Source organism: Peromyscus eremicus, chromosome 11, assembly GCF_949786415.1.
Source record: "Peromyscus eremicus chromosome 11, PerEre_H2_v1, whole genome shotgun sequence".
NCBI lineage: Eukaryota > Metazoa > Chordata > Mammalia > Rodentia > Cricetidae > Peromyscus > Peromyscus eremicus.
Window position 1 is genome coordinate 39,820,258 of NC_081427.1, and position 14,510 is coordinate 39,834,767.

The 14,510-nt window shown below is 41.3% G+C and overlaps 1 non-coding gene across 1 annotated transcript; it reads right to left on the reverse strand.

Moving 5' to 3' along the window:
• Positions 1-14,204: 14,204 nt before the first annotated feature.
• Positions 14,205-14,368, reverse strand: LOC131922057 (U1 spliceosomal RNA). Its single transcript, XR_009382176.1, has one exon. It is a non-coding gene; the product is annotated as a U1 spliceosomal RNA (small nuclear RNA).
• Positions 14,369-14,510: the final 142 nt, after the last annotated feature.

Sequence of the window (14,510 nt, forward strand, 5' to 3'; positions counted from 1 at the left end):
ATATCGACATGGGAAATTCTTTCTAACTTTAAAAACGACATCAAGTTAAGTATGTCTAAAAGAGATAGTGACTCACTTATGACATCTCAAAGTTCTCAGCAGTTTTCTTTAGCCTACACATATAAGAGCTCTTTTTAAAAGAGTTTTAATATTTATTATTATGTGTGTGTATTGCTTGCATGTGTGTATGTGCACAACATGTGTGCAGTGTCTCAAAAGGCCAGAAGAGGGCGTCTGAAAACTGGAAGTGTAGATGGTTGTGAGTTGTCCATACAGGTGCTGAGAACTGAACCTGGATCCTCTGCAGTGCTCTTAACCACTGAGCCATTTCTCCATCCCCAAAATTTTATTTTTTGATTATGTGTATATGGGGATAGGGCAGGGGATATGTGCGCATGAATGCAAATGCCCGTGGAGGCTAGACAACAGTGTCTCGTCCCAGGAGTTGGAATTATAGGTGGTTGTGAGCTGCCCTATGTGGGTACTAGGAATGGAACTCATGTCCTCTGCAAGAGTAACTCTTAACTGCTGAGCCATCTCTCCAGTCCCCTGATAAGAACTCTTTGACTGCTGTGAGAAAATGTATGTTATGATCACTTAATACCATGTTGAGGAACTTATTTCTATAATTCACAAGTGCCTGTCATGCCTGACACATATCAACATACAGTTATGAAGTGCATCAGTTCTATTATAGTAGACTAAGTCCTCTATGGTACATTCCTTCCCACTAATACCAACTCTTGACAAAAATACTAAAATCAAACCCCTGAGGACCCTTAAAAGTAAAAACAGGTAAACTAAGTCAGGAAGTCAAAGCATGAAGAAGGAGCCTACCCATCCGCAGGAGAATTTTTCACTTTTTTTTTCTTGTCTGACTGTCTTAACCTAGCACCTACAGTCAAGCCTCTAAGAGACCCCATCATCTCTGTGATCAAAGACAAGCAAGAGCTCACGCATGTCTCAGCCTACCAGCTAATCGTGGGAGTGGAGAGGAGACTCAGGGAAGCCTAGCAAAATCTGTGAAAAAGAAGCAGAGATCTAAAATATCTATTCAGGTCTCAGCTGGACTCAGAGCTACATGGATAAATGACGGGCCCAAGTCAAGCATAAGGCTAAGAAATGGATGTGAGGGGCTGAAGAGCTGGTTCAGTGGTTAAGAGCACTGACTGCTCTTCCAGAGGACCCAGGTTCAAATTCCAGCACTCAAATGGCAGCTTACAACTGTCTATAACTCCAAGATTTGACACCTTCACACAAACATACAAGCAGGGCAAAACACTAATGCACATAAAAATAAATAATTTTTTAAAAAATGAATCTGAGATTTTATACACAAGCCAGAGATGGAAAGACCAGACCTAAAGGGTAACCCTAGCTAGGGCAAAAATATCAACATTCTCAACAGGATTCAAAGTGAAAACAATATAATATGTATAAATGTCTAGTGTATGATTCAAATACTTAACACATGTAAAGAGAAAACAATCAATAGATGAAAACCCAAGATGATCTATATATAAAAATGGTCAAATAAAGGAAGGATAAAAAGCCTAAGTATAAAATTAATAAAATAGAAACTACAAAACAAATGTCTGAAACAGAAAAGCCATAAATGAAAATGTTTAAATTAAATAAAACATGATATCTAAAACATTCCATTGATGGGCTCAATAGCAAAATAAAAACAGCAGAGTAAAAAAGTGTCAGTGAACTTACTTGTGTGATAATATTCAAAATCTGACATATACATAATTAGAGCCAAATTCTGAACCCAGAAGAGTTTTTATCACAAAGGAGAGAATCCAAAAACCAATGGACCAGCATCTTTCAAATACTGAAAGTAAAATCTTCCAGCTCAGAATTCTGTCCAGCAAGGATGTCATGAAATTGAACATGAATATCTGAGAGACATCTCTGTCGATTGAGCTGATCAATAAGAAATGCTAAAAGGAGCCTTCCAGAATAAAGAGAAGTTATTGAAGAGAATCTCTTAGTTGATCTGGCTATTTGACTCCACAGGATCCAGAAATACCTAGAAGACACAACTCAGCTATGTGTTGTGAGGATGTTTGTGGAGGCCCACAAGTGACTCAGTTTCCCACTGGGACTCAGTTTAAATCTGAAATCTACTCTGACTCAAAAGAGTTCAAAGCTTGCCGGCTGGTAGTGGCACACACCTTTAATCCCAGCACTCAGGAGGCAGAGGCAGGCAGATCTCTATGAGTTCGAGGCCAGCCTGGTCTACAAAGCGAGATCCAAGACAGGCACCAAAACTACGCAGAGAAACCCTGTCTTGAAAAAACCAAAAAAAAAAAACAAAAAAAAAGAGTTCAAAGCTTGCTTGATGTTGACCAGAAGCCCTCCTGGCACTGATTTTCTGTCTCCGTCTATTCTTCTGTCTGTTTTTCCCTCAGCCTCACGCCTACTCAGCTGCCCTAGCCAACTGTTCAGCTGGCTCCAACAGATGTTAGCAGAGAGGCCAGCTGAGGGAGGAAGACACGCTCTCAATGTGAGTGACCCCTCCCAGACAGCATCCCAGATAGAGATCCAAGGACAGTGCAACGTGGGCCTTTGCTTCTTCCTGACCGAGCGCACCTGCTGCTGATGCCGCTGCCCTCACCGACCTCAGGCTCTGCTCCAGCCTTCACCCTTGTGGACTGAGCAGCTGCGGACACTCAGCCTGCTCATGTGTGGACAGCCATTGCTACACTGCCCTGCCTGAATAAGGCAATATAACACATCCCTTTTTATAATGGATCTACATTCTACTGGTTTGAGTTCTTCAAAGAACCCTGCCTACTACTGAGAAAAAAATTAAAGCTTTAAGAATTAAGGAGAACATTAGACTTGACCCAAAAAAAAAAAATATTTGAATAAACAAAATGAGCATGGTTTCCCTCTTAAGAAATTTAGTATTTAAAAATTTTTACGTGTGTGTGTGTGTGTGTGTGTGTGTGTGTGTGTGTGTGTGGTGTGTGCTGTGTGAATACTTATTAAAATGTGCCTGTGTAAATGTGGAGGCCTCAACTGATGTTGACAGTTCTCTTCAATTAGGAGGCCTAATCTGTTCCTTCCCCTTCTTTTATTGAGTCAGAGTCCCTTGCAGAACCTGGAACTCCTCAGTTCTGTCTAGTCTAGCTTGCCAGCTTGCCCAGGGTCTCCTATCTCCCCTCCTGAGTGCTGGGATCACAGGCAGCCAGCCAACAATGTGCCTGCTCAGCTCTACATGGGTTCTGGGATCCAAGCTCTGGTCTTCATGCTTGCAGGACAAGCGATTCAGCTACCAAGTCATCTTCTCAGTCCAAAGTTGTATTTTATAAAATGAAAGTCTTAACAGTGGCGAGGTTTTCAATAGCTGTCATGTAAAACACACGACAGATACAGTAACTTGGGAATGTGTAGATTATAATGTAGTACCTACAGCAGTAAATATTAACACACAATAAAGAAATCAAGTAAGGTAGGACAGAAGTAGAAAACAGGCAAGAAATGAGCCTTGGGCACACCAACATTTAGAGCATAGAGAGACAGAAGAGGACCAGGGGCCAGCCAAAGGGTGGTCGCAAAGCCAGGAGGCCTAATCTGTCCATTTTAAACAGACACTGTAGCAGGCAACTCCAAGAGTCATGAAACAGGCATCAGTCAGCTGCCTCTGGTTGGAGGTATTTAGAAGGGCGGTTTTGATGGTGAGGTTTAGAATTCCACTGCAGTGGGTTCAAGACGGCCTGCAGAGACAGCTGCTGTCAGTATGAACATCTTTTGACAAGTTTTACTCTTGACGGGAGGAAAGAAAAGAGCTACGGCTTGAAGAAAAAGTGTGCACAAAATTTGCCTTTTAGTATGAGTGTTTTGAGTTTTTACTATTTCTTGAGACTTTATATCCCCTAATGGTCATGATAATAAAGTCTCTGGGAGAAAGCTCTGAGAGAGTAATGGTGGAGAACTGCTCACTTCTGCTCATTCCTCTTTGTGGATGCTCCCCCTCCCTCTTCTGTTCCCTCCCTCACCAGGAGAGTTCACCATGGCCCTTGCTCTCAACCCTAATCATCCACCCTGCATGACAATTTGTAGCTAGAGTTTTCCTGCCTGGCCCACAATCAGGACAAATCTCTCTCACCTGCCAGTCCCACAGCCGCTCAGACCCAACCAAGTAAACACAGAGACTTATATTGCTTACAAACTGTATGGCCGTGGCAGGCTTCTTGCTAACTGTTCTTACAGCTTAAATTAATCCATTTCCATTAATCTACACCTTGCCACGTGGCTCGTGGCTTACCGGCATCTTTACATGCTGCTTGTCATGGTGGCAGCTGGCAGTGTCTCCCTGACTCAGCCTTCCACTTCCCAGAATTCTCCTCTCTCCTTGTCCTGCCTAGACTTCCTGCCTGGCCACTGGGCAATCAGTGTTTTATTTATACAGAACGATATCCACGGCAACAATCCATCCTTTATTTCAGCCACTGACTTCACTGAGATCTGCCAGACTCCTCCATGTCACACCGACTCCTTCAATGAAGGATTTGAAGCACTTTTCTCTCCCCAAACTGTCTTCCCAATGGTGCCACTCTCCTGCTTCAAAACTTGTAACAACACTAAATTCGTTCTTGATTCTTTGGTAGCTCTCTCCTGTAAAAAATGTGTTCTGTATTTCATGCATATAACATCATATACACACATGCACACACACACACACACACACACACACACACACACACACACACACTGTAAACTGTCTTCATTCTTTTGATATTTGTCTTAGTCAACAAATCCCAAATTAAATTTCTACAACTGATTCTTGAATTTCCACATGATCTGCATTTACCTACCAGTGGCTCGGTCCCACCACGTCCTCTTTGCTGCCATTACCAATAATCCCCGACATATTAATGCCTTTGCTCATGCAGCATCAAATATGTTCTCATCTACCCTCTACCCTTACAAGTCTTACCCATCTTCCTTGAGGCAGCTTAAGTCTGGATAGCTCTAGAGTATTTCTGAGCTCACTGAGATCCATAACTCACTGTTTATATTCTACATTGGCATGTTGGCAGTCAATCCTGTGTGAGTTAGCACTGTCTTCCAAACTGGACTATGAGAGCCACTTACTAAACCCAGTGAGACAGATTGTTTAACTGCTTAGACATTGCCACAGTGAAACTCCATGTGTAAGAGTAGGTCAACATCAGGACAGTTCATTCTAATATAACTTCAAAAATGTACTAGTGAGTAACAATACTCATGTCCCACCAACAAAACCCATTACTGAAAATTAAGTAGTACCCAAAACATGGTAGTTACATTAACCATTGTTGCATGTTACATCATGTGGGCACGAAACATACGGACCATCTGGCCCTTCCAGAATCAGACTTTGGTTTTATGCCAGAGCATTGGCTGCATCTTGTTATTTCAGCTGCTCAACTGGCAGTCTAAGCAGTGACTTACAGTAGTCATTTCAAAAACCCATGAAATGAAGCTTCACCTCTGGTTGGCATGTGGAATAGTGGACACCACTGAACCTCTTAAGATAGAAGAATTCATCTCCAACTCCATCTCTACAGCCTGCAGGAAACAAACAGTTCTACGGATCTCCAAGATCCCACAAATACAAGAGTTCTCCCATGGGTATCAAGAGATTACAGAGGGAAAGAGAAAGTAGTCACTCTGATAAAACTGTGACACAAAGGATACAGGAGGAAAGGAAAGGAAAGGAAAGGAAAGGAAAGGAAAGGAAAGGAAAGGAAAGGAAAGGAAAGGAAAGGAAAGAAAAGAAAAGGAAAGAAAAGGGAGGGGAAGAGTTCAGTATGGACTTTAAATAAGAGTTCAAAGTTATTCAACGGCACTTTTCAACAAAAGATACATACATGGCAAAAATAAGTGTAGACAAAAGGTGTCATGAGGAACACACAGAGTACCACATCATGCTTTGAATATTCATTCTGCCATTTGATATTTCATAAAAGAAAGTAAATTTTGTATGTTTGCATACCATCCCAGCCATGCTTACCTAGCAGACCTAAGCCCTATTCTTTGTATAAATAGTTGTTGATTTATTGATTTTAATTTTTTTCTTAATCTTACAATACCAGAACAGTTACTAATTTTTGACTAGTTTTACCCTTGACTACTTGGGTTCATGATTCTATCATTTGTTCAGTTTTAAGTTTTCATCAGAAGACCCCACTAAGTCAAACCACTGGCACTATCTTTCCATCTCTAGCCCTCAACTCATGATCAAACTGATAAGGAAACATATATCAACAGGAAACAAGGTAACTCAAGTGAATTGTGGTCTCTGTGACTAAATGGTTTCTGATGAAAGCCTGAAAGTTTCACAGTGTTGTGCCAAGAAAACCAATTGTTACTCATAAATGCTTATCTTGGGGTTCACTATGAATACTTCCAACTGTCAGACTTTAAGGTTACTGGAAACACTTAGGCCTGCTAATAAAAGGCCACAAAATTATTTTTTAACAAAATCAACACCCAAAGCATTAACAACAGAGATAAGGATTTAGTTTCATGTAGAGTGCTTGCTTATCAGGTACAGTGACTTAGACTCAAGCCCCAACACCACACACAGACATACACACACATACACACACACACACACACACACACACACACACACACACACACACACAATCAATCAATCAATAAATCAATCAACAAGAAGAATAAAGAACAACAACAAAAAATATAAGATCTTATTTATATCTAATGAGTGATGGGTCATTATAGTAAAGTTGCAGGATATAAAATTAACATATGAAAGTCAATTACATTCTTATATGCCATCAACATACAACTGGAATTTGAAATTCAAAACAAATAGTATTTATATTATTAGCCAGAATTTTAAATGCTTAAGTATGTCTCCAAAAAAAGCATATCTATATTTAAAAAAAACACTAAAAATGTTTGGTGAAAGAAAAAATAATATCTATATAGGGAGGTATTTACACATACAAGAGTAAGAAGACTCTATATCTACATACAGTTCTCCCCAAATTGATCAACAGATTCAATGTGATCACAATCAAACTCACAGTAAGTTATTTTATGGATATTGGTAAGGTAATTCTAACAGCCATATAGAAACAAAAGAGTAAAAATAGTCAACACATATTGAAGGATAAGAACAAAGTGAAAAGACTAACATTATCCAACTTCAAGACTTATAAACAAGCGGCAGTAATTGGGACAGTTTAATATTGACAGAAGAATCAACAAGTTCGATGACAGGATGGAGAGCCTAGAAAGAGACCTGTACTAACACAGGAACAAAGACAGCAGGATGGAGAACAGGGAACTCTTCAACTGCTCTGCAACAGCTGGATTCCGCATATGAACAGCTGAATCTACACACAGACCTTTCATTCCTCACAAACATTAACTCCAAATGGCTCACAGACCTAAACTACTACTCTCTTAGAAAGCGGCATAGGAGAAAACCCGGATGAACTTGGGCTTTGTGATTACTTTTTAAAGAGAACACCAAGAACAAAACTCATGAGTGATTTGCGAGCTGGACTTTGGTAAAATTTAAAACTTTCATCCTGCAAGACACTGCTAAGAGAATGAGAAGCAAGCCATTTTCCACAGTTGATAGAAGACTGTTTGCCCAAATGTACAAAGAGACTTTTAGCTGGAACAGGGGCTATCAAGATGGCTCAGGGGGTAAGGCTTGCTGCCAGTCCTGACAACGTGAGTTCAATCTCCAGAACTCATACGGTGGAAAGAGAAAATCAATTCCCACAAATTCTATTTGACAAGTGTATGCATGTATATACTCTATGCCTTATAAAAATGTTACATATATATACAAGTTATAATATAATTTATGCATTATCTAAAGTATCAGAATAATAAAGATACATGCTCCCAGCCTTCACAGGACTTTTTTTGTTCTGACAAATAGCATCTTACAAGAAAACAGTTACTGCTGCTCAGACCAGAAGGTGAAGAGACTGGGTTAGGGAACTTGCCCAGAGTGTGCAAGGTCCTGGGTTCAAATGCCACAGCAGCAGAACTTCAAAAGGAGAAGAAAGTGGTGGAGGGGAGGAGGGGGAAGATGGGGACGAGGGACAGCTGAGGCAGGGCACCCTTCCAGATAGTTCACTCTGCTTTAAATTTATTATTCTGAAAAGAAGATAAAATTCCTCCTCTCATCCCAACAGTGTATTTATAAATCAACACCTCCTCCGCCAAAAAAAAAAAAAAGAACATGTCCAAACCTGAAACTTTGGTGCTCATTTTTATATATCTAACACCATCTTTCTCCATTTTACTGCCAGGAAATATAAGCTTGAAAACTAAATATGTACAAAGGTCTAGAAAATGAGGCTGTGCTTCTGTGTGTTTTTTATACAATGCCTAAAACTTTCAAAATTTTAATACAAAATTAGGAACACAGAAGCAGACACGCTCTTTAGAATTGACTCTCTCTCTCTCTCTCTCTCTCTCTCTCTCTCTCTCTCTCTCTCTCTCTCTCTCTCTCTCTCTTCACATTTGTGTCTGGAGTCCAACCCATATTTACAAGCTGTTATTACAAAGGGAGAAATAACAAGAACGTTTCCTGGACATTTACAAAGTGAAGCGCTCATTATCTCACAGATTGCTCGCACAGAACTCGGGGCTGCAAGCCTTGCTAACAACCCTTGCTAACAAAGCCACAGACGACACAAAACATCCAAAGGAAAGCAGAAGTAGAGAGGAGAGTATGAAGGTTCAGAGACAAGCACTTTGTGTGTTCTAAAAGTGGCCTGCCCTAAGAAGCTTCTGGAAAATACCACCAGTAATTACCTCACAGAGTTGCAGAGCCGTCCACCTCCAACCCCTCCATCCTCAGTCTGCCTCCAGCTTTGGGCCCAGCTGGTACACTTAAAAGTTGCAGGAGCTGCCCACCATGAAGCTACCGGGACTAATCAGGTGTCAATAAAGCATATAAAAATGCTCCAGGTACACAGCACCTGTAGAAAATTGTCCTTGAGGCCCACGGAACTGATGATTTGCCTGGTGTGGGGGAGATCCATTTCATTCAGCTCCCATAAGAGAAGCAGGAGAGAGATCTACACAGCTCATCCCAAGAACCTCTCAGTCAGTCTCTGCCTCCAACATCACATCTTTCCTCAGTGCTGACACAAAGTGACCTCAAGGTACTTCAGGTAAAGTACATGGGATGGGTTTGCAGAGCCAGTCCAGGGGGGAATGGCTATATAAGGTTATTTTCTTGACCTCTTAGTTACAACCAAAGTGACAGCAAGTGACTGAGATAGTAAGACATACAGAAAGACAAAGAGCTGGGCTGCTGGCACACGCCTTTAATCCTAGCACTTGGGAAGCAGAGGCAGGTGGATCTCTGAGTTCAAGGCCAGCCTGGTTTACAGAGTGAGTTCCAGGACAGTCAGGGCTACACAGAGAAACTCTGTCAAGAAAAACTAAGAAGAAGGAGAAGGAGAGGAGGAAAAGAAGAAGGGCATGTATGGAACTAGACAATAAGCTACAACTTTTTTCTGGAAGGCAGATAAAGGATTAGTAGCCAACCACAAAGAACATAAGAAAAAGAATGCTGTAAAAAAAATTACCCTTTAAATATTAAAACTAGGGTGTCCTTAGTGATGGAACTTGACATGTGCTGTGGTACTGGGGAGGCAGAGGCAGGGAGATTGTGACTTGAAAGCCAGTCTGTGCTACATAAAGAGTTTGACACTGGCCTGAACTACATAGTGAAACCTTGTCTCAAAAAATATTTTCAAACTGAGATAGCCAAAATTTAAATTTTAGTAACAAGGCTGGTAAGTAATTCATTAGAGGAGAGAGAGAGAAAAAAATAAGATAAAAAAAATGGAACAGAGAAGATAGGAAAATCAGAAAAATCAATCCAGAAGTATCAATAATTAGCTTAAAATAGAAAGAAAAAAGTGGCAAAATTATGAAAAAATAATTAGAGAATTTTAGTGAATGGAAAGGCCCACCAAATGGTGCTTTTTAATGTACAATGAGGTGGAGGTGGCTATTAATGCCTAGTTTTATCACCCTGAAATTCTAGAACACTGGTGGTAGGAGAGGCTGCTAACAGTGGCTGTGGGGGTGGGGGGAGGCATGTGGCATACAGAATACAGGAAGTCAGAATAGGATGGGACTTCTCAACATGTGTGAGCTAGAAAAGACAGTGTCTCCACAATGCTGGATGAAATTGGAATTTACAGCCAGCCACATTATGACTCAAATTTGAGTATCATAGATAGTTCCAGAAATAGTGGGTTTAGTGTCAGAGAGAAAGGAGTCCCAGGATTATAGCTCTGCAACTGGCCAAGTCAACAATCTGTTGTTAGAGGGACACCAGGAAAGAGGAAAGTAGAGCGAGTTAGAGAGGGCATGGTCGTGTTGTCAGTAGTGAGAAACAGAACATGGATGCCAGTCGGAAAGAAGAGCTTCATAGACATGTTAAATGAAAACAAGTCAAGCAGGGGAAACAGAGTCAGACTAGAGAAGAAGACTGCTTATAGTGAATATAGTTGTATGATAATAGGATATGGACACTGACTACCAAGTCTGGTCTGGGTTTGCAAACTATAACAGAAGCACATCCAGAAACTGGAGAAACAATGAGGCAAGAGGGGCCCTGAGTTCTTGTCTGCTGTGCCAGAGTCCTCAAAAGTCTAAAATCATAAGGAATAGCCAAAGAAACAGAGGAAGACACAAGTATTGAAGGGAGAACGGACAATGATAACCTCTAGAAAATAGGACTTAGGAGTGAAGGTGACCAGAGCAGAGGATTATGGGAGCTATGCAAATTGGATAATGATGTTGATTTCATCTAATGAATATAAATAACATTTTAAAGTAAGGAAGGAATGAAAGAGGCAGGGAGAAAGGAGGGCTGGAACAAAGGGTAACACCAGTCTCTGCCCCATGCCTGCCCAAACACATCAGGATTTCTCACAGAGATGCATTTTCCCATCAGTTTACTGAACTCCCTTCTGGGTTGAAAACAGCTGGTTTAGCCATTTCTGGAAACAAATGCACACAAAGAGAATACTTCTTTAGGAGCGCACGTGTGCATCTCAGGTGTGATGAATGAAGACATTACAACCGAGAGTTTGCTAGAGAAGTCCAAGTTTTCACAGTGTGATGACTAGTGGTGAGAATCTCACATAGATTGTTTTTAACCTCAGCAACTCCATAGCTCAGCAGGGAATACTGAGCTAAAGTAAAAGCCTCTTTTTATTCTTCCAGACACGAAACTGACTTAGTATACAGTCCAATCACAAGCCAATGGTACCTTTACTCATGAGGAGTGGAGTAAGCAATCTCAAAGAGCTTAAGGAAATCCTTAACTTTCCATGAACAACAAAAAAAAAGATATCATTTTATTGGGACATTGAATGTTCTTATGACATCCTTTTGTCCAACTTTGATCAAAACCAGCTAGGAAAATTAGGAATAAATACCCCAAAAAAATCATGTATTGGAATTTTCAAAGAATATAATGGTGAATAAGTAAAATGAAAAAGATTTTTTTTTTTTGGTCTCCATAGCCTAGACATGACTGTCTTTCTAAGCATCATTTTAACATTTTGGTTTCCTCCTCAGTGAAAATCTCTTACCGTCTAAGAGACTGGAACATTTGCTGGACCTCACAGCTAGAGTTACTAATGCACCTTGAGGTCAATTAAGACTTAAGACTGCTATCCCACTGTGTGCTCAGCCTGTTTGTTTAAACTGCCTTTAAGAGAACAATGTAACATCAAAACTTACTTGCCTTGGGCTTCCCATGTAATCAGTTTTTACAGCCTCAGCTAGGATTACACAGCTGTAATCCTAAGTGATGTACTCTTCCATGACCTTGACTCAGAGTAATGCATGTATGTTATGATCATCATCTTCTGGAATTAGTAAATAGAGGCTGGAAGCAGCCTTATAAAATGAACATCCACCATAAATATGGGCTGCGATGTATGGATATTGTTGGATAAACGATGAAGTTTGTAGTACTGTTTGTTATCGGGGGCAGTGGAGTCAATAACTCAATCCCTTGTAAAATTCTATTAGTTTTTGTCCAGCATCTACCTTCATTTCTTCCACATGTGACACTGTCTGTGCTGGTCAATAAGGAAAGAGCAAAGCTTTGTTAGGGACACACACTCAGACATTCACAAAGACAGACAGACACATTCAGACAGACACGGGGACAGGGATAGCTTCAGAAGCCAGCATCCAGACAGGCACGGATTCAGAGTCATACTATAGGCAAATGAGGAGCATGGAAGACACAGAGGGAGTGAAGTAGAGAATTCAAAGCCGGTTCACTCTGAGTTCAATAATACCAAGAGGAAGCATTTTAATATCTTTCCTTAATGTGACACTGGCATTATTGAAGACTAGTTCATCAAATCCACGCACTCCTCAACTCATCAAAGGTAAGCATTGCCAGCCAATGAATCGTGTCTCTGGTGTATTCCAAACAGAACAACTGACTGCAGAGGAGTTTCCCAATCTCAGTGCTATGGGCATTTTTTTTCAATATTTCATTTTGATGATATTAGAAATATTAAAATAAAGATAAAATATTTTCTCAGTTACATTAAATTTTATCTTCATGGTTTGTCCTCAGTTGTAAAATGGAAGAGAAATTGCTGAAAATTGCACTTTTTATGATGGAAAGGGTGGATTGTGGGTGTTTTAGTTACTTTTCTTTTTTTGTTATTAAATTTTTTCTATTTATTTTACATACCAATCATAGTTTCCCCTCCCTCCACCTCCACCCTTATCCCCTCCACTCCTCAGAAAGGGCAAGGCCTCCCACGGGAGTCAAAATGCATGGCATATAAAATTGAGGCAGGACCAAGATTTCACACACACACACACACACACACACACACACACACACACACACACACACTGCATCAAGGCTGAGTGAGGCATCCCACCATAGGGAGTAGGTTCCAAGAAGCCAGCTCATGTGCCAGGGATGGATGGCAGTCCCACTGCTAGGGGCCCCACAAACAGACCAAGCTACACAACTGGCACTTACATGCAGAGGGCCTAGGTCTGTCCCATGCAAGCTCCCTAGCTGTCGGTCCAGAGTCCTGTTGGTCCAGAATCCGTGAGCTCCCGCGATCTCAGGTCAGCTGTCTCTGTGGGTTTCCCCATAATGATCTCAGCCCTCCTGCTCATACAATCCTTCCTCCCACTCCTCAACAGGACTCCCGGAGCTCAGCCCAGTGCTTGACTGTGGATCTCTGCATCTGCTTCCATCACTTACTGGATGAAGGTTCTATAATGACAGTTAGGGTATCACCAATCTGATTACAGGGGAAGTCCAGCTCAGACACCCTTTCCACTATTGCTAGGAGTCTTAGCTAGGGTCATCCTTGTGGATTCTCAGGATTTTCCCTGGCACCAGGTTTCTCCCTAACCCCATAATGGCCTCCTCTACCAAGATATCTCTTTCGTTGCTCTCCCTCTCCATTTATCCCCCAACTCAACCATCCCAATCCTTCATGTTCCCATCCCCCATCCCTTCCCCAATACACCCTCTCCGCCACCCCCAGTTTACCCAGGAGATCTTATCTATTTCCCCTTCCCAAGGCAATCCATGGGTCCTTCTTAGGGTCCTCCTTGTTACCTAGTTTCTCTAGGGCTGTGGATTGTAGCCTGGTTACCCTTTGCTTTACATCTACTAACCAATTATTAGTGAGTATATGCCATGTTTGTCTGTCTGGGTCTGGGTTACATCATTCAAGATGATTTTTCTAGTCTTATCCATTTTGCCTGCAAATTTCGTGAGGTCATTTTTTTTTAACCTGAGTGGCTATTGGCATTTCAAGGTAGGTGGTTACATCTTGCTGTCCTGTACTTCACAGTGTGTTTAGCATCATAACTGACCTGTACCCACTGTGGTGCCCTTGCCCAGAGTTATGACAATGGGAAACACCACCATGTATGCCATGAGGCACAAAATCATCCTCAGATGAGAACCACTGACAAAAAACAACATCTCTAACATAGTCTGCTGGTCAGTAGATCAATGTAGCATCTCAGATATAATAGACTTCATAGACGCATTTCTTCAAAAGCCCATATTATCCCACAGAGCTGGCCAAGGCATTGGCCAGCACATGCTGCTCTTTAGGTACTCGTGGGTTCCCTTTCTTTTTTTTTTTTTTAATTTTAAAATTCTTTGTTCTTTTTTTCAGGGGAAAGCGCGAACGCAGTCCCCCACTACCACAAATTATGCAGTCGAGTTTCCCGCATTTGGGGAAATCGCAGGGGTCAGCACATCCGGAGTGCAATGGATAAGCCTCGCCCTGGGAAAACCACCTTCGTGATCATGGTATCTCCCCTGCCAGGTAAGTATGGGTTCCCTTTCTTATGTGAGATCTATATTATGCTTTAATTAGCAACTTAGGACTAGCCCAATTAATGTGAGTTCTGGGAGTTTCAACAACTACTCAGACTCTCGTTGTGGCAACACCCTCCAGAGGATCAGTGAGGACCCC